Source organism: Anolis sagrei, chromosome 6 (assembly GCF_037176765.1).
Source record: "Anolis sagrei isolate rAnoSag1 chromosome 6, rAnoSag1.mat, whole genome shotgun sequence".
Classification (NCBI taxonomy): domain Eukaryota; kingdom Metazoa; phylum Chordata; class Lepidosauria; order Squamata; family Dactyloidae; genus Anolis; species Anolis sagrei.
In genome coordinates this window covers 14546333-14565633 of record NC_090026.1, presented here as the reverse complement: position 1 = coordinate 14565633, position 19301 = coordinate 14546333, and the positions used below count along the sequence as shown (strand labels likewise).

At 43.9% G+C, this 19301-nt stretch overlaps 1 protein-coding gene across 1 annotated transcript in view; it reads right to left on the bottom strand.

The window, feature by feature from the left end:
* The window catches only part of HSD3B7 (hydroxy-delta-5-steroid dehydrogenase, 3 beta- and steroid delta-isomerase 7), a 64891-nt gene extending 48299 nt beyond the window's left edge, over positions 1–16592 (bottom strand). Inside the window, exon 1 of the mRNA XM_060780170.2 lies at positions 16522–16592. The gene's annotated coding sequence lies outside the window, so the exon portion shown is untranslated. The remainder of the gene's footprint in view (positions 1–16521) is intronic.
* Positions 16593–19301: the final 2709 nt, after the last annotated feature.

The window sequence follows — 19301 nt, the reverse complement described above, 5'->3', positions numbered from 1 at the left end:
GCCCTGGTCTTGTTGTGTCCGTGGGTACATCTACACCAGGCATGAGCAAACTTGGCCCTCCAGGTGTTTTGGACTTTAATTCCCACAATTCCTAACAGCCTCAGGCCCCTTCCTTTACCCCCTCAGCCGCTTAAGCGGCTGTGGGGGGAAAGGAAAGGGCCTGAGGCTGTTAGGAATTGTGGGAGTTGAAGTCCAAAACACCTGGAGGGCCCAAGTTTGCCACACCTGATCTACACTATACAATTAGTGCAGTTAGCTGCCAAGGTTCCATGATGTGGAATCCTGAGAGTTGTAGTTTGGTGAGGCACCTGCTCTCTTGGGCAGAGAAAGCCCATGACCTTGTTAAACTATAACTCTCCTGATTTCATAGCAAACTTTGTGAATCAAATAAATTGTTCACCTTCAAAAATCCCATTGATTCAATATATTGAATTCGAATCATTGGATTTAAGTCACTCTAAAAAGTTACAGAGAAATGGCAGGAATGTCTGAGAGCTGCACAATCCTATTATAAAAACCAAAGCCTGGTCGAAAGTCCGCAAAAGAATAATAAACTTCATTTCAAACTTGGGAGACCTTTTCCAGACAATTCGGCACAGACGCTTACCAGCAAGAATAATTTCCTGTTTTCTTTTTTAGGCTCCCTTCAAATTGAAATATGCAAAGTATTCAGGAAAAAGGGAGGTGGTAGAGAAGGAATAGTTTTTCTTTAATATGTAGTGATTTATTGTGATTTTCCTTGGGTTTATTTATGCACGTTGCATTTTGGAATATATGGACGTTGTCTACAAGAAAGATCTCTGCCTTGTCGATCTTATAAACTACAGATTTTGAATTATTAATATTATATCCCAATATAGATTGAAGACTGGAACAACGAGACACATGCAGGCATTTAAAAGGTTACTTTCAAAGCAATCAATATGGATTTTAAATACAATGAAGAACAATCAACCCTCCATATTTACAGAGGTTGGGAATACAAGTCCTGCAAAACTCAGGGGAAAAAATAAGAAGATACTATTGGAGTCATACTGGAATACGTAAAGGTTCCTAGATAGAACATATTACTCAAATCCATGAATAATCATATCTGTAAATGTCAAATTTGCAAATGCGGAGAGACAACTATAACTGATTTTCGACTTTGGAAGCCTACTTCCTTAGGTGATCCCTTGCTGTCCAAGTATGATAGCCTTCCAGTAAATAAATAAATAATAGTGTCTTGGTAGTTGACTGTGGAGCCCTATTCTTGATCCGCACGTTCTTCCACAGTGAGGACATCGGTTTCCAGGTGAAAGGCAGTCCCGATCGGGGTTGGCTTGGCGTGCCTTCCTCTTGGTACATTTCTCCCTTTTGCCCTCCATTCGTGGCTCTTCAAATTTCACAGCACTGCTGGTCACAGCTGACCTCCGGTTAGACCACTCAGGGGCCAGGGCTTCCCAGTTCTTGGTGTCTATGCCACAGTTTTTAAGGTTGGCTTTAAGCCCATCTTTAAATCTCTGTTCCTGATCACCAACATTTCACGTTCCATTCTTGAGTTGGGAGTATAGTAACTGCTTTGGGAGACAGTATTTCTTGGTAGGTGACTGTGGAGCCCTATTCTTAATCTGCATGCTCCTCCACAGTGAGGACATCGGTTTCTAGGTGGAAGGTGGTCCCGGTTAGGGTTGGCTTGACGTGCCTTCTTCCTCTTGGCAGGTTTCTTCCTTTCACCCTCCCTTTGTGCTTCTTCAAATTCTCCAGCACTGCTGGTCACAGCTGACCTCTAGTTAGAGCACTAAAGGGCCAGGGCTTCCCAGTTCTCGGTGTCTATGACACAGTTCTTAAGGTTGGTTTTAAGCCCATCTTTTCCTGATCACCAGCATTTCATTTTCCATTCTTGAGTTGGGAATATAGTAACTGCTTTGGGAGACAGTGATTGGGCATTCGGACAACGTGGCCAGCCCAGCAGAGTTGATGCCGTAGGAGCATTGCTTCAATGTTGGTAGTCTTTGCTTCTTTCATCACACTGACATTTGTTTGCCTATCTTCCCAAGAGATTTGCAGGATTTTTCAGAGGCAATGCTGATGGAAGCGTTTCAGGAGTTGACTGTGACATTTATAGATAGTCCATGTCCCGATCCTCAAACACTCTCTGGTTCATTTGGAAAAATGCTACACTCGCAGAGCTCAGGCGGTGTTGTATTTCAGTGTCAATGCTGACTTTTGTGGAGAGGTGGCTGCCAAGGTAGCGGAAATGGTCAACATGTTCTAATGTTACACAATTAAGCTATATTTCTGGCACTGCAGAGGGAATGGCTGGTGACTGCTGGAAGAGCACTTTGGTTTTCTCGATGTTCAATGAGAGGCTGAGCTTCTTGTATGCTTCGGAGAAGGTGTTTAGAGTGGCTTCTTCTAAATGAGCGCAGACAACATTGTCATCGGCACGAAGTGGATGAATCTACAGTATAGCATTAATGTGGTTTTACACCATGGTCAATGCAATGGAATTATGGGAGTTATAGTTTGGTGAGGCACTCGCACCCTTTGGCAGAGAAGGCTAAAGACATTGTAAAACTACAACTCCCATGATCCTATTAAGCCACGGCAGTTAAAGGTGTGCCAGGCTGCATTAAATCAGCAGTGTAGATGCAAACAATATATTTTAATACAAGATATTCTACTTGGACATTAAAAAACAGTTTATGGGTGGAAAATTCACAGTTATGAATATTTAGAATAACAAGGGTGGGAGAAGGTGAAGCTGGGAGCAGAATACTTTCTGTTGGGACCTCCACCCTTCTTGGTATCTGAACCCACACCAAGAATGTCCACATTTCTGATCCAGAACAATACCTAATCGGCGTGAGATCATATATTTGTTCATAGGCAGCCTTAAATCCCCAGCCCAATGACTTTCATTCAGTAATATTATTGGAAATAATGCAGATGTGGTGGAATAATACATGTGCATTACAGCTGTGATTTAGACCAAGACCCAAATAATCCTCAAGAAATGCTCAAGAATGTACTCAGTGCAGCGAGAAAGAAGGAATACTCAAAATATTTTGATGCAATAGAGCAAACGTTGATAGAGCAGGCATGAGTAAACCTTGGTCCTCCAGGTATTCTGAACTTCAACTCCCACAATTCCTAACAGACGAATTGTGAGAGCTGAAGTCTAAAACACCTGGATGGCCCAAGTTTGACCATGCCTGTTATAGTTGAGCGGTGGCACATGGATTTTGTAGTTGGTGAAGTACCAGCACACTTTGTCAGAGAAGGCCAAAGACCTTGTAAAACTATAACTCCATGATTCCATAACATTGAGTCAAGGCAGCTCAAGTGGTGTCAATTCTACAGTGTAGACCAGTGTTTCTCAACCTGGGGGTCGGGACCCCTGGAGGGGTCGCAAGGGGATGTTGGAGGGTTGCCAAAGGCCATCAGAAAACACAGTATTTTCTGTTGGTCATGGGGGTTCTGTGTGGCAAGTTTGCCTCAATTTTATCATTTCTGGGGTTCAGAACTCTTTGATTGTGGATGAACTATAAATCCCAGCAACTACAATTCTCAAATGTCAATGTCTATTTTCCCCAAGCTCCACCAGTGTTCACATTTGGGCATATTGAGTATCTGGGCAAAGTTTGGTCCAGATCCATCATTGTTTTGAGTCCACAGTGCTCTATGGATGTAGGTGAACTACAAGTCCCAAACTCAAGGTCAATGCCCACCAAACCTTTTCAGTATTTTCTGTTGGTCATGGGAGTCCTGTGTGCCAAGTTTGGTTCAATTCCATTATTGGTGGAGTTCAGAATGCTCTTTGATTGTAGTTGAACTATAAATCCCAGCAACTACAACTCCCAAATGACCCTGGGCAACCACACCAGTATTCAAATGTGGGTGCAATGGGTGTTTGTGCCAAATTTGATCCAGTGAATGAAAATACATCTTGCAAATCAGATATTTACATTACAATTCATGACAGCAGCAAAATTACAGTTATGAAGTAGCAACGAAAATAATGTTATGGTTGGGGGTCACCACAACATGAGGAACTGAATGAAGGAGTCGTGGCATTAGGAAGGTTGAGAATCACTGGTGTAGACACACCCAGGGGGAGGATAGAGTCAAAAAGAAGGAATTTGACAGATGTTTGCTGTTTATTTACAAAGGATTTGAGAACAGATGGATTCCCTGCTTCGATTAATAAAACATGGTGTAGATCTAATAAATGAGGGAGGAGGACTGCCCTTGGGGTTCGGAAGATTGCAAAACACGGTCCAAAGAATTACACGGGGAACAAAAGGGATTTGTAGTGCTGAAGGTTTTGACAGTTTTGATTGATGCAAAACAGTGGGACATTTTAATGGCTCAGAGAATAAGAAAAAGAATGAACACAGTCCAGTTTTAGTGAGAGGCGTAAATGTCATCCCAGCTGGGATGAAAATATAACACACTCCAGGCACCGAAAGGTGGAGAAAAGGGCAAAACAGAACCAATAAACCGGTTTAGCTGAGATTATGACTAAATTTTCTACATTTCTAATTGTTGAGGGCACTATTCCTTTCTGAATAAAGCCAGAACTATGTACCCATTTTAATGCTCAAGAATGCTTCTACTTTTAGAAAATGAATAATGACTCATTCTCCGAACAGCCAAACATCTCCATCTCTGCGCCGTTTCAGCTTTAGGAGCGAACTATAACAATATGTAATGCGATTTTTGTTCCTGGGTTATAAATGTCATTTCCTAATTGGTTCTATCATAAAAACATGGGAAAGGTTTATTAAACTACAAAAAACATTTGGTTGCTATAAGCTTTTAGGGCTTTGTGGCGATGTTCCAGAAGCATTCTCTCCTGATGTTTCGCCTGCATCTATGGAGCCCCCGGTAGCACAGTGGGTTAAACCCCTGTGCCGGCAGGACTGAAGATTGACAGATCACAGGTTCGAATCCGGGGAGAGGCAGGTGAGCTCCCTCTATTAGCTCCAGCTCCTCATGCGAGGACATGAGAAAAGCCTCCCACAAGGATGATAAAAACATCAATTCATCCGGGTGTCCCCTGGGCAACGTCCTTGCAGACGGCCAATTCTCTCACACCAGAAGCAACTTGCAGTTTCTCAGGTCTCTCCTGACCTGACAAAACAGTCTGCATCTATGGCAGGCATCCTCAGAGGATGACTTTATGCAACCACAAAAACGAAGTTTCTGGAGTAGAACAAGTACCACACAATTAAATAGGTAATAACACTTTCAAACCAGAAACAGATTTTTTTTTGTTGCAAATTTTGTTACATAACGTAATGTAACTATAATTCTGCCCAAAGCAAAGATGGGGTAGAATTGCCTCTAACAAATAAACACTGTGACTTTTGATGTCGGATTTCAACTCCCATCATTCCTAGTCAGCACAACCAATGATGGATATTGGTTCCTCCAGCCCTCTTTGGACTATTTCATTTCCTTAGCTTCTCCCAAAACATAGTGCCTTCCAAACAGGTTGCATTATAATTCCTGTTGGCGGAAACATGTTGGTGGTTTAGGATGATGGGAGTCAGAATCCAGCACATCTCAGCTGGGGAAAGGGCCGAACTAAGCTAAACTTCTTGTAGTTAGCAGTTCAAGCAAGAGAGGCGGCTAGAGGCTGAAAATACAAATGGATTCATGCCCTACTCCGAACTTAAAAGAGACGCTCCATGAATCATAGTCTATAATTAGACCGTGTGGTTTATGAGACTTCCAGCTGGGACCCTTTTTCATGTGGCTCAATGTATGAGCTGGCAAGATCGCCTGTCAGCTCTTACCTCAGGCTTGTTTAGGCACATGCCATAAACTTTTTATTCGAAGGAGTCCTGACGCAATGTCTTGGGCGGCAACGGACCGAGATTAAAACAAGTGTCGATTCAGCTAATGCTGCTTTTCTGCCAGGCTTAGCAGAAACTGGACTGTTTTCAAGGATGAATTATAGTAATTATTCTGTCCTATGACATCTTGGGATATGCAGTTTAGGAAGGTGTACTCCACGGGCCACAGGGGTGCAGCAGGTTAAACCGCTAAGCTGCAGAACTTGCTGTCTGCAAGCGAGCAGACTAAAAGTGAATCCTGCTAAAACGGAGATACTCTGGCCCGGCCAGCCAACAGAATTAATCCAGTCTCTGCCTGATTTCGACGAGGAAGCTCTGGTTCCATCTGCCACTGTTAAAAGCCTTGGGGTTGTGTTGGACTCAATGCTGACAATGGAGGCCCAGATCACTGCCATAAGTAAGCAGGCCCTTTTCATCTTCGCCAGGCAAGGAAATTGGCATCCTACATTTCGGTAGAAGCATTGGCAACGGTAATCCACGCAACAGTCACCACAAGGTTGGACTAATGCAACGTCTTACATGCCAGCCTTCCGAAGTCAACAACCCAGAAGATTCAGATGGTCCAAAATGAGGCGGCAGGCTGCTAGCAGGATCATCTATAAGATCCCATATTACACCGATTCTGCAACAACTACATTGGCTACCAATAGAACATCGGATCTCTTACAAGATACTGATCCTGACATTTAGAGCTCAAAATGGCCAAGGACCTTTATATCTTAGGGACCGCCTCATTCCTTTTTTCCATCAGTGATTTCCTCGATCAACCCATGAAAATCTCCTATACATACCGGGCCCTAGGGAGGTAACCTGGAATCTACAAAGCATAGAGCTTTTTTGATCTATGCTCCAATTCTGTGGAACTCATTGCCTCCATATGTTAGAGCAATGTCAGAATTGCAACCTTTTGTAAAAGCGCTCAAGACTTGGCTGTTTGGTTGTGCATTTAAGTAATCAGATCTAATTTGCCAAATAGCCACTGTTGAATGTTTTTATGTTGTGAAATGCTATTTTAAATTGTAAGTCACTTGGAGCACCTTGGTGGAGAGCGACTAATTAAGAAGTGAAGTGAAGTGAAGTGACTGGACAGTCAGCGGTTCGAATCTGCAGGATGGAGTGAGCTCCTGTTCTTAGCCCCAGCTTCTGCCAACCTAGCAGTTCGAAAACATGCGAATGTGAGTAGATCAATAGGTAGCGCTCTGGCCATGGAGGCATCTACGGACAACGCTGGCTCTTCATCTTTGAAATAGAGATGAGCACTAATCCCAAGACTTGATTAGACTTAATGTCAAGGAGAAACCTTTACCTTTTTACATATACCCCTTTACTAGAAAACTCTAGTACCTCACCAAACTGTAAGCCTTGAGATGCTATAAATGGAATAATAGTGGAATAATGTGTGATGTGAACAGAGTCCTGAATTTCTGACATCCCTATACTCAACCCTGAACAAAAAGGAAGGCAATGGCAAATCATTTTAGAAAAGGAGAAATAAAAACGGCGCTGATTCAGATTTGGGGTGTGGACAGCAATATAATTTCAGTCTAGTATATTAATAGGGATGAATTCAGGACAGCTCCCGGGCTGAATAATCTGAATTACAGATGGGTTATTTTGGTGAGGTAGACAGGCCCTATGGGACTCTCTCTGGAAAGGGACTGACTGGGCAGAACTTTGAACACTGACTTTTTCAAAGGAGAAAAGAGAGAGCTGTAATCTAAAATAAATGTTCCAAGCTTCGCAGAGAAGATCATGTAATTGCAGTGGGGTAAAAGATCAAGGCTTCAGGGCCCATGTTATCAATCTGTTTTACCTTGAAATGGCGCCACTTCGGTAGGGAGGCAGGTTTACCATAGTTAAAGTTTGGAATTAATACCATGTTATCAAACTGCTCTGACCTTGGACTGTTGGTTAACGTTTGGAAATATCAGATCAAATCCAGTGGAGGATAAGATTTTACTCCCTGAGGCAGAACAACAAACTGTATGGCATTGCCACACCACCTTTCAGATTTCAAGAAGTACCAAGACTGGGCAAACAATGTTGAGTCCCATTGGACAGGAAAGTGAGTGTATATATAGAAAAAAAACAGCAACTGAATGGCATTGCCACATCTCTCCCTGCTTTCAAGAAACAACTAAAAACATACCTTTGCTCACTGAGTTACAAGGCAGTAATAGTAGTTAGTAATATTAACATAATACCTCTGATTAATAGCTACCATCCTTATCCATCCCCTGTTTGCCTCACCAGCTCAATAGATATCTTGAGCAATGGTCAATCTAGTTGCCCCCACGGAACTGGGGAATTGATACTTCCATTCAGTGTTTTATGTTTTGTCTCATGTTTGATATAACAGGCTGCATTTTTAATTTAATTTTAGTTGTTAAGTCATTATTTGTGTTTATATGTTGAGTTGCTAAATTCCGTTACTATGGATGTATTGTTGTTGTATTTGGGTATTTAACATTTGCCTTTTATGTTTAGAATTCATCCTGAGTTATTCTTATTATTCTTTTTTTTTGTCATGTCAGGAGCGACCTGAGAAATTGCAAGTCGCTTCTGGTGTGAGAGAATTGGCCGTCTGCAAGGACGTTGCCCAGGGTACGCCCAGATGTTTTGATGTTTTATCATCCTTGTGGGATCAATACAAAACTAGGGGAAATACTTTTGGACTGCAAACCCCAGAGTCTCTCACTGTCATGTGATAGTTGGTTAGGGATTCTGGGAGCTACAGTCCAAAGGAATCATTTTCCCAAGCCAGCCAGTAGTTCAGAACTATGGCATAGGTGTAATAATACAACTAATACAACTTATGGAGACCCTATCATAGGATTTTCCCACCAAGATGTTTTTCAGAAAAGATTTGCCTTTGCCTTCCTCTGAGGTTGCCCAGAGTCACTCAATGAAATTTCAGGACTGAGCAGGAATATAAACCCTGGTCTTTAGATTTCTAGTCTAGTACTCAAAACGCCGTGCTATTCTGGCTTTTTTTACAGAATTATAGTGTGATGTTTAATCTTAATTACCATGGCAACATCCTATGGGATCCTGACATTTGTAATTCGATTGAGGCAAGAAAGCTCTGTGATGGAGGACTCTAAATATCTCACCATAATCTGCTAATCCCAGGATCCTACAGAATAGAATCAAAGCAATTAAAGTGGAATCATAGTGTTTGAACCGGGTAGTGTTAATGGGTTCTACGTCCATGCCCATTCAGGAATATTCCAGACTTGGGTTAAAGAATAACCGGGGTTAAAGCACTGGGTGGAACCACTGTCCAAACCCCTGGGATGTCCAGGAAGCAGGATAAATATGTACTCTATTAGAAAAATGAAAATACAAAAGAGAGAGCCTCCACTTTCCATGTCAGGAAGGTATTTTTCTTAGATGCAACGTTAAAGCTGAAACATCCTTGCAGAGCAAATATATGGCTTCCTGTTATGCAAAAAATGAAACAAACTGCATTAATTCTACAGTGTAGATGTATCCTTGGATTGTTGTCAATTCACAGATCCTCAGTCTCTCTCCAGCCTCACATCTCATCAATTCGCTTGTATTGTGTATGTGAACCAAGGCCTGAGAAGATTGAGTATCTGTGAAATAGCAAGAATCCAAGGCTATATCTCCACTGTAGACGTCATGCAGTTTGACACTATTTTGGTGGGAGTTGTAGCTTTACAAGGTTGCTAGCCTTCTCTACCCGAGAGTACTGACGCCTTGCCAAACTACAACTCCCAGGATACTGCAGTACTGAGCCCAGGACTCGGCGGTGGCCTGGGGAGCATTCGCACAATTAAAACTTTTGCACCAGTTGCACCCATATCTTGGGAAGTCAAACTTGGCCATGGTAGTCCACGCTCTGGTTACATCTCGAATAGACTACTGCAATGCGCTCTATGTGGGGCTGTCTTTGAAGACTGATCAGAAGCTTCAAATGGTCCAACGGCAGCCAGATTACTCACTGGAAGCATACAACTCCCCTGTTACACTAGCTCCACTGGCTGCCAGTGTGCTACCAAACACAATTCCAAGGGCTTGCTTTAGCCTATAAAGCCATAAACCAGTGTTTCTCAACCTAGGGGTCAGGACCCTTGAGGGAGTCATGAAGGGGGTGTCAGAGGGGTCTACAAAGACCATCAGAAAACACAGTATTTTCTGTTGGTCATGGGGGTTCTGTGTGGGAAGTTTGACCCAACTCTATCGTTGGTGGGGTTCAGAATGCTCTTTGAGTATAGGTGAACTATAAATCCCAGCAACTACAACTCTCAAATGTCAAGGTCTATTTTGCCCAAAACTCCACCAGTGTTCACATTTGGGCATATTGAGTATTCATGTCAGGTTTTGTCCAAATCCATCATTATTTAAGTTCACAGTGCTCGCTGGATGTAGGTGAACTACAACTCCAAAACTCAAGGCCAATGCCCACCAAACACTTCCAATATTTTCTGTTGGTCATGGGAGTTCTGTGTGCCAGGTTTGGTTCAATTCCATCATTGGTGGACTTCAGAATGCTTTTTGATTGTAGGTGAACTATGCATCCTAGCAACTACAACTTCCAAATGACAAAATAAACTCCCCAAACCTCAACAGTATTCAAATTTGGGCATATTTATTTGTGCCAAGTTTGTTCCAGTGAATGAAAACATATCCTGCATATCAATATTTACGTTACGATTCATAACGGTAGCAAAATGACAGTTATGAAGTAGCAACAAAAATGTTATGGTTGGGGGTCACCACAACATGAGGAACTGTATTAAGGGGTCGTGGCATTTGGATGGTTGGGACGAAGATAATAAAAGGGCCTCCTGTTCCCAGGCGGAAAAAGAAGAGACTTCTTTGCATGACAATGGCTCAAAAAGGTCGAGGAATGCAACTCCACAACGGAATTACAGACCTACATTTTATACTATGGGAAAACAAGGATACAAAGGACGCATCCAGAGTATCACAGGAGAGGATGTGGCCAACTGCCAGCTAAAAACCTCTGCAGAAACGAAACCCAGTGGACTTTGCGGGAAGAATGCCCCTTTGACCCAAGCCAAGCGATAGGAAGAGCATCTGGCTGCAAAACAAAACACCTTTCTGGATTGTTTCCCTGCGTGGCTCATATTTGAGAAGTGAAAGGAAGCCAAGATTCAGAAAGAGCGGAACCGGTGGGCCTTTTGTCACATTTGCTAAAGCCACACTATTGTTGCATTTGCTAGTGGCCAAGAGGGATTTGTGCAAAACGAGGCCAATCTGTGTGGGAAACGCCAAAACAGCTACAACAAGGCATTCCAGAAGGACAAAATACCAGGGCAACCTGGAGATTAAATACCAGGTTACGCAGCCAAACTGGAAGAAGGTCGTAGCTTTAGATCGACCTCAGATATCAACATTTGGCAAAGATGCCGCCTCCTTGGTTTAATGCTAATCTATCAGATGTAATTCCAACAGTGCGTTGACACTGTAGAATTAATACAGTTTGACACCACTTTAACTGCCATAGCTCAATGCGGTTGAGAACTGTAGTTCAGTGGGGCACCAGCATTATTCAGCAAAGAAGGCTGAAAAACTACAACTCCCAAGATTATCCTGGGAACTGTAGTTCAGTGGGGCACCAGCATTATTCAGCAGAGAAGGCTGAAAAACTACAACTCCCAAGATTATCCTGGGAACTGTAGTTCAGTGGGGCACCAGCATTATTCAGCAGAGAAGGCTAAAGCTCTGGCAAAACTGCAATTCCCATTATTTCATAGCAATTACCCATGGCAGCTAAACAGGTGTCAAACTGCATTAATTATATGGTGGACATGCACCCTGGGACATATAAGCCCCCAAACTAACTTTTCCAAGCTATGCAGGCAGCTAAGGCATGGCTCACAGGAGTTGTAGTTTTACAAGGTCTTTAGCCTTCTGTACCAGAAAGTGCTGGTGCCTTACCAAACTAGAGCCGTGATGGTACAATGGGTTAAGCCCATGTGCCGGCTGGACTGCTGACCTGAAGGTTGGGTTGCTGATCTGAAGGTTGCCAGTTCGAATCTGCAAGATGGGGTGAGCTCCCACCTATCATCTCTAGCTTGTGGGGACACGAGAGAAGCCTCCCAGCAAGATGGTAACACATCCAGTGTGCCCCCGGTGGCGCAGTGGGTTAAACCCCTGTGCCGGCAGGACTGAAGACCGACACGTTACAGGTTCGAATCCAGGGAGAAGCGGATGAGCTCCCTCTATCAACTCCAGCTCCTTATGCGGAGACATGATAGAAGCCTTCCACAAGGATGATAAAAACATCAAATCATCTGGGCGTCCCCTGGGCAACATCCTTGCAGACATCCAATTCTCTCACACCAGAAGCGACTTGCAGTTTCTCAAATCGCTCCTGACATGACCAAAAAAAAAATCCCTTGGACAACGTCTTGGCCAATTCTCTCACACCAGAAGCAACTGGCAGTATATTCTCAAGTTGCTTCTGACACAACAACAACAACAACAAAAAAACTACAACTCCCAAGATTCTATAGCATTGAGCCATGGCAATTAAAGTGATGTAAAACTGCATTCATTCAGCAGTGTAGATGCAACCCTTGCCATATATAAAGCCAGAAACAAGCAAAGCCATATTTGTAGGTTCCTGCCTAATGCAGCACTCTTAATAAATCACATATATCTCACAATCTTGGACCCAATAGAGGTGTCAAACTCTATAATCCCAGTTGATAGTTGGTTTGCAACTTGTGAAGGCGGCGGCTTGGTGAAAAGCAACTGTTTCCTGCTGCCGCAAGCCAAGTTGGCAAAATAACCACACAGCTGATGTTTCACCTCTAAACTAGATCTTTGTAAAATGCCAGCCTGATGTCAGGAAGAAAAACAAACAAACCCAGGAATCTCTGTGGTTATATGAGCAGGGGTGGTACTGGGTGGTTAATGGGCCTCCCATTTCAAATGTTGGGGTGGCAAAATCGGCTAAGCCCTTGTCCGGGCAGGAGTAAAGACTGACACGTTAGGGGTTTGAATCCGGGGAGAGCGCAGGTGAGCTCCATCTGTCAGCTCCAGCTCCCCATGCGGGGACATGAGAGAAGCCTCCTACAAGGATGGTAAAACATCAAAACATCCTGGGCAATGTCCTTGCAGACGGCCAATTCTCTCACACCAGAAGCGACTTGCAGTTTCTCAAGTCACCCCTGACTTATTTTTTTAAAGGTAGGGTGAAAAGCTATAACACACAGTGCATTCTGCACATACATAGGAGCAGTCTTGCCAGCATCAAATTACCGTATATACTCGAGTATAAGCCGACCCGAAATATAAGCCGAGTCCCCTGATTCTACCACAAAAAACTGGGAAAACTTATTGACTCGAGTATAAGCCGAGGATGGGAAATGCAGCAGCTATGGGTCAGTTTCAAAATAAAAATAGATACCAATAAAATTACATTAATTGAGGCATCAGTAGGTTGACTGTTTATTAATATTTACATAAAATTGTAAGGTAAGACTTTCCAACTCTGACTAAGCCATTATTCTAACCATCCTCAATGTACATGTGTTTACATATCTTTCCAATAATAATAGAGTAAAATAATAAATGTAATAATAATAAAAATAAATAAAGCTAACCTATAAATGTAATAATAATAATAATAATAATAATAATAATAATAATAATAGAGTAAAATAATAAATAACCTTGACTCGAGTATAAGCCAAGGGGAGCTTTTTCAGCCTTAAAACAGGGCTGAAAAACTAGGCTTATACTCGAGTATATACAGTAAATCAAATTGGCAAGTACATACTATGCCTGGGACCAATATAGTAATATCTAATACTGATTACTAATACTAATACTAATAAAAATTATGGAGCCCCTGGTGGCGCAGTGGGTTAAAGCACTGAGTTGCTGAGCTTGTTGATCGAAAGATCACAGGTTCGATTCCGGGGAGCGGTGTGAGCTTCCACTGTCAGCCCTAGCTTCTGCCAACCTAGCAGTTCGAAAACATGCAAATGTGAGTAGATCAATAGGTACCGCTCCGGCGGGAAGGTAACGGCGCTCCATGCAGTCATGCCGGCCACATGACCTTGGAGGTGTTTACGGACAATGCTGGCTCTTCGGCTTAGAAATGGAGATGAGCACCACACCCCAGAGTCAGACATGACTGGACTTAGTGTCAGGGGACTACCTTTACCTTTTAATACTGATATTGTACTATGCTAATAATATAATATATTGTATGTATATATATCTTGAAAGCTTCTCCGAGTCCCCTTCGGGATGAGAAGGGTGGCATATAAATGTCGTAAATAAATAAATAAATAAAATATTGCAATCTGTAGTTCCTTCTGGTGGCCTTGGGAACTATCATCATCATCATCATCCTTTAATTATATAGTGCAGTTTGACACCACTTTGACTTCATGCTATATGGAATCATAGGAATTGTAGTTTGCTGAAGCACCAGCAGGGAAAGCTGAAAACCTTGTAAAACTACAACTCCCAGGATTCTATGATATTGAGCCATGGTAGTTAAAGTAGTGACAAACTTGCATTCATTCTACAGTGTTGATCAGATGTGGCAAACTTGGGCCCTCCGGGTGTTTTGGACTCCAACTCCCACAATTCCTAACAGCCTCAGGCCCTTTCCTTTTCCCCCTCAGCCGCTTAAGCGGCTGAGGGGGAAAAGGAAAGGGCCTGAGGCTGTTAGGAATTGTGGGAGTTGGAGTCCAAAACACCTGGAGGGCCCAAGTTTACCCATACATGGTCTAGATGCACCTAGCAAGAGAGGGAAGGAAGAAATAACAAAATATAGAACTCTTACAACAAATTATCCAGGCAAAATACAACAAAGTTACAGAGTAAAGAAAAAAAGTATCAACACCGCTATATGATAATAAAACAAGCCTAAATTAAAGCTTTGGAAATCGGAATGAATGGAGTTTGACTTCTCTAGTGTTCCATGGTTTATAGAATCCTGGTTGGCAAGGCACTCTTTGTGAGACCTTGTAAAACTACAATTCCCATATAGCATTGAGTCATGGCAGTTAAGGGGGAGGGGATCAAACTGCATTAATTCTACAGTGTGGAATGTTGAATTCCCCCAGAATCCTGAGATTTGTAGTTTGGCGAGGCACCAGCCCACTTTGTCAGACCTTGTAAAACTACAATTCCCATATAGCATTGATCCATGTCAGTTAAAGGGGAGGGGGTCAAACTGCATTAATTCTACTGTGTAGAATGTTGAATTCCCCTAGAATCCTGGGATTTGTAGTTTGGCGAGGCACCAGACCTTGTAAAACTACAATTCTCATATAGCATTGAGTCATGGCATTTAATTTGGGGGGAGGGTGGTTCATTAATTCTACTGTGTAGAATGTGGAATTCCCTTAGAATCCTGAGATTTCTAGTTTGCTGTGGCACTATCCCACTTTGTCAGACCTTGTAAAACTACAATTCCCACATAGCATTGAGCCATGGCATTTAAAGGGGGGGGGGAACTGCATTAATTCTACAGTGTAGAATGTTGAATTCCCTTAGAATCCTAAATTTTCTAGTTTGCTGTGGCACTAGGCCACTTTGTCAGACCTTGTAAAACTACAATTCCCATATAGCATTGAGCCATGGTAATGAATCCCCTAGAATCCTGGGATTTGTAGTTTGGTGAGGCACCAGCCCACTATGTCAGACCTTGTAAAACTACAATTCCCATATAGCATTGAGCCATGGTAATGAATCCCCTGGAATCCTGGGATTTGTAGTTTGGCGAGGCACTAGCCCATTTTGTCAGACCTTGTAAAACTACAATTCCCATATAGCATTGAGCCATGACAGTGAAAAGGGGGAGGGGGGGGTAAAACTGCATTAATTCTGGTGTAGAATGTTGAATTCCCTTAGAATGCTGCGATTTCTAGTTTGCTGTGGCACTACCCCACTTTTCAGACCTTGTAAAACTACAATTCCCATATAGCATTGAGCCATGGCACTTAAAGGGGGGGGGGGGGCAAACTGCATTAATTCTACACTGTAGAATGTTGAATTCCCTTAGAATGCTGCGATTTCTAGTTTGCTGTGGCACTACCCCACTTTTCAGACCTTGTAAAACTACAATTCCCATATAGCATTGAGCCATGGCACTTAAAGGGGGGGGGGGCAAACTGCATTAATTCTACAGTGTAGAATGTTGAATTCCCTTAGAATGCTGCGATTTCTAGTTTGCTGTGGCACTACCCCACTTTTCAGACCTTGTAAAACTACAATTCCCATATAGCATTGAGCCATGGCACTTAAAGGGGGGGGGGGGGCAAACTGCATTAATTCTACAGTGTAGAATGTTGAATTCCCTTAGAATGCTGCGATTTCTAGTTTGCTGTGGCACTACCCCACTTTGTCAGACCTTGTAAAACTACAATTCCCATATAGCATTGAGCCATGGCACTTAAAGGGGGGGGGGGTATCAAACTGTATTAATTTTACAGTGTAGAACGAGAAACTCCCAATAAAGTTCTAGTGCCTCTGTAAACTACAAATCCCATAAGAAGCAAGGTGGGGCTATAATTTTGTGGCTTGGGGTTTTAAAAAAAATTATGAAGGGAAGGAGCAAAGAGGTGATTTGTAAGCAATGCAAAAAAAGAACCTGCAACATGACCTTCATGAGGACTAGCATCCTCCTTTTAAGAAAGCATCCATACAAACTCACCTACTTCCACCTGCAATCCAAGGCAGAAAGGTCTTCTGCTTCACTCTGCAGTCTCTCCCTCTCTCACTTCCAATGGGTGGCTTTGTACTGGGGAAGCCTTTCAAATCCCCCGCCCACTGGCTTCCCTGGGTCCTAGCGCTAGTAGGACTCCTACCTCTGTCCCAAAAATATGTACACACTCTTTATTTAACACAGTGTTTCTCATTTAACACAGTGTCCCCTCGATGGACTGTCACCTTGTCGTGGTGAGGGGGCTTGCGTGTTCCGATGAACCTGTGGGCACAACAACTGGAGTCGTGCACTCCCAGGAGTGGCCGCGGGGGAGGTCCCAGACCAAGCACAGTCCGAAGACCAAAGACCTCAACGGCGGAGCAGGCGGAGGATAACATGGCACATGTTACAACGGCTGCGAAGGCGGAAGAAGGCTGCAACAGACTGAGAAGCCACGGTCATTGTGTTAAACTACATCACCAGTGGAACCTCATCTGTGAAGACTGTGTGTTGTTCAGCTGTGCACTGACCTCCACACATTAAAAAAACCCACGCACAGGCGTCTTCCAAAGAAAATAAAAACCAAGCAACCAAAGTCCCATGGCGATCAGCGAGTGGCGACGGGGGCAGGACTGTGAAATCTGGAAGCCCCTAGTCACAGACTGGCACATGGGCGGTGGGTACGGACTCAGTCGCTCTACCTCAAGGTCCGAGGCAGTTGAGTAGTTCGGCAGCTGTATCCGCGAACTGAGCAGCCCTTTTTAGGACCCACTCTGCTCACCCCACACGGGGAGGGGGCTAGAAAAGGTGCCCTAAACATAGTCTGCCTCACTTATCCCTGACTGGACTGCCGCGTCCAGTGGGGTCACCATCCTGCGGCCAAAAAAGAAAAATGAACTTCGGTACGTGGAACGTACGGACACTGATGGACTGGTTTGACGAAAATGACATCGAGATCCAACAGCTAATCGACAAGAAAAGGAAAGCCTTCCAAACATGGCAGAGAGACATCAACTGTGCTGCTAAGAAAAAGATCTACGCCAGTGCAAAAGCTGAGGTCCAAAGAAGGACAAGAGAACTCAAGAACATCTGGTGGACAAAGAAGGCTGAAGAAATCCAACACCTGGCAGATACCCATAATGCTCAAGGATTTTTCAAAGCCACAAAGGTCATCTATGGGCCAAGAAACCATGGCATACAGCCTCTACGCTCATCAGACGGAACCAAACTCCTGAAGGACCAAAAGTCAATTGCACTACGTTGGAAAGAACACTACCAAAGCCTCCTAAACCGCAGCTCCAGTGTGGCCGAAGAGGTCCTCTCACAAATCCCGCAGCAACAAACCAGGGATGAGCTTGCAGCACTGCCTAGTTTGGAAGAAGTCAGCAATGCCATCAGCCAACAAAAGAACAACAAAGCCAGCGGACCGGATGGGATCCCTGCTGAAATCTTTAAAGAGGGAGGACCTGCGCTGACACACCAACTCCACCAGCTCATAGAAAAAGTGTGGGTGACCGAGAAAATCCCAGCAGACTTCAAGGATGCCACCATCATCACCCTCTTCAAAAAAGGGGAAAGAACAGACTGCGGAAACTATCGAGGTATCTCCCTTCTAACCTCTGCTGGAAAAATCCTCGCAAGAATCCTTGCAAACCGCCTTCTTCCCCTCTCAGAAGACACCCTCCCAGAATCCCAGAACGGCTTCCGCCCCTCCAGAGGAACTGTGGACATGATCTTCACTGCACGACAGCTCCAAGAAAAATGCAGGGAACAAAACCAACCTCTGTACATGGCATTCATCGACCTTGCCAAGGCATTCGACACAGTGAATCGCAGCGCTCTCTGGACCATCCTCCAAAAAATCGGGTGCCCAAGCAAATTTGTGAACATCCTGCGGCTCCTCCACGATGACATGATGGCAACAGTCTTGGACAGCAATGGCTCCCAAGTGACCCATTTAAGGTGGAATCGGGCGTCAAACAGGGATGTGTTATTGCCCCAACTTTATTCTCCATCTTCATCGCCATGATACTTCACCTTGTTGATGGGAAGCTTCCCACCGGAGTGGAAATCATCTATCGGACAGACGGCAAGCTATTTAACCTCAGCAGACTGAAAGCCAAAACCAAGGTCACAACAACATCTGTTATAGAACTCCAGTATGCTGATGACAATGTCGTCTGTGCGCATTCAGAAGAAGATCTACAAGCCACTCTAAACACCTTCGCAGAAGCATACACAAAGCTTGGCCTGTCACTGAACATCGAGAAAACCAAAGTGCTGTTCCAGCAGTCACCAGCCGATCCCTCTCCAATGCCAGTGATACAGCTTAATGGTGTAACATTAGAAAATGTCGACCATTTCCGCTACCTTGGCAGCCACCTCTCCACCAAAGTCAACATCGACGCCGAAATACAACACCGCCTGAGCTCTGCAACTGCAGCATTTTCCCGAATGAAACAAAGAGTGTTTGAGGACCGGGACATCCGTAGGGATACTAAGGTGCTTGTCTATAAAGCTATTGTCCTCCCAACCCTGCTATATGCCTGTGAGACATGGACTGTCTACAGACGTCACATGCAGCTCCTGGAACGATTCCATCAGCGCTGCCTCCGGAAAATCCTGCAAATCTCCTGGGAAGACAAGCGGACAAACGTCAGCGTGCTGGAGGAAGCCAAGACCACCAGCATTGAAGCGATGGTCCTCCAACATCAACTCCGCTGGACAGGCCACGTTGTCCGGATGCCTGACCACCGTCTCCCAAAGCAGTTGCTCTACTCCGAACTCAA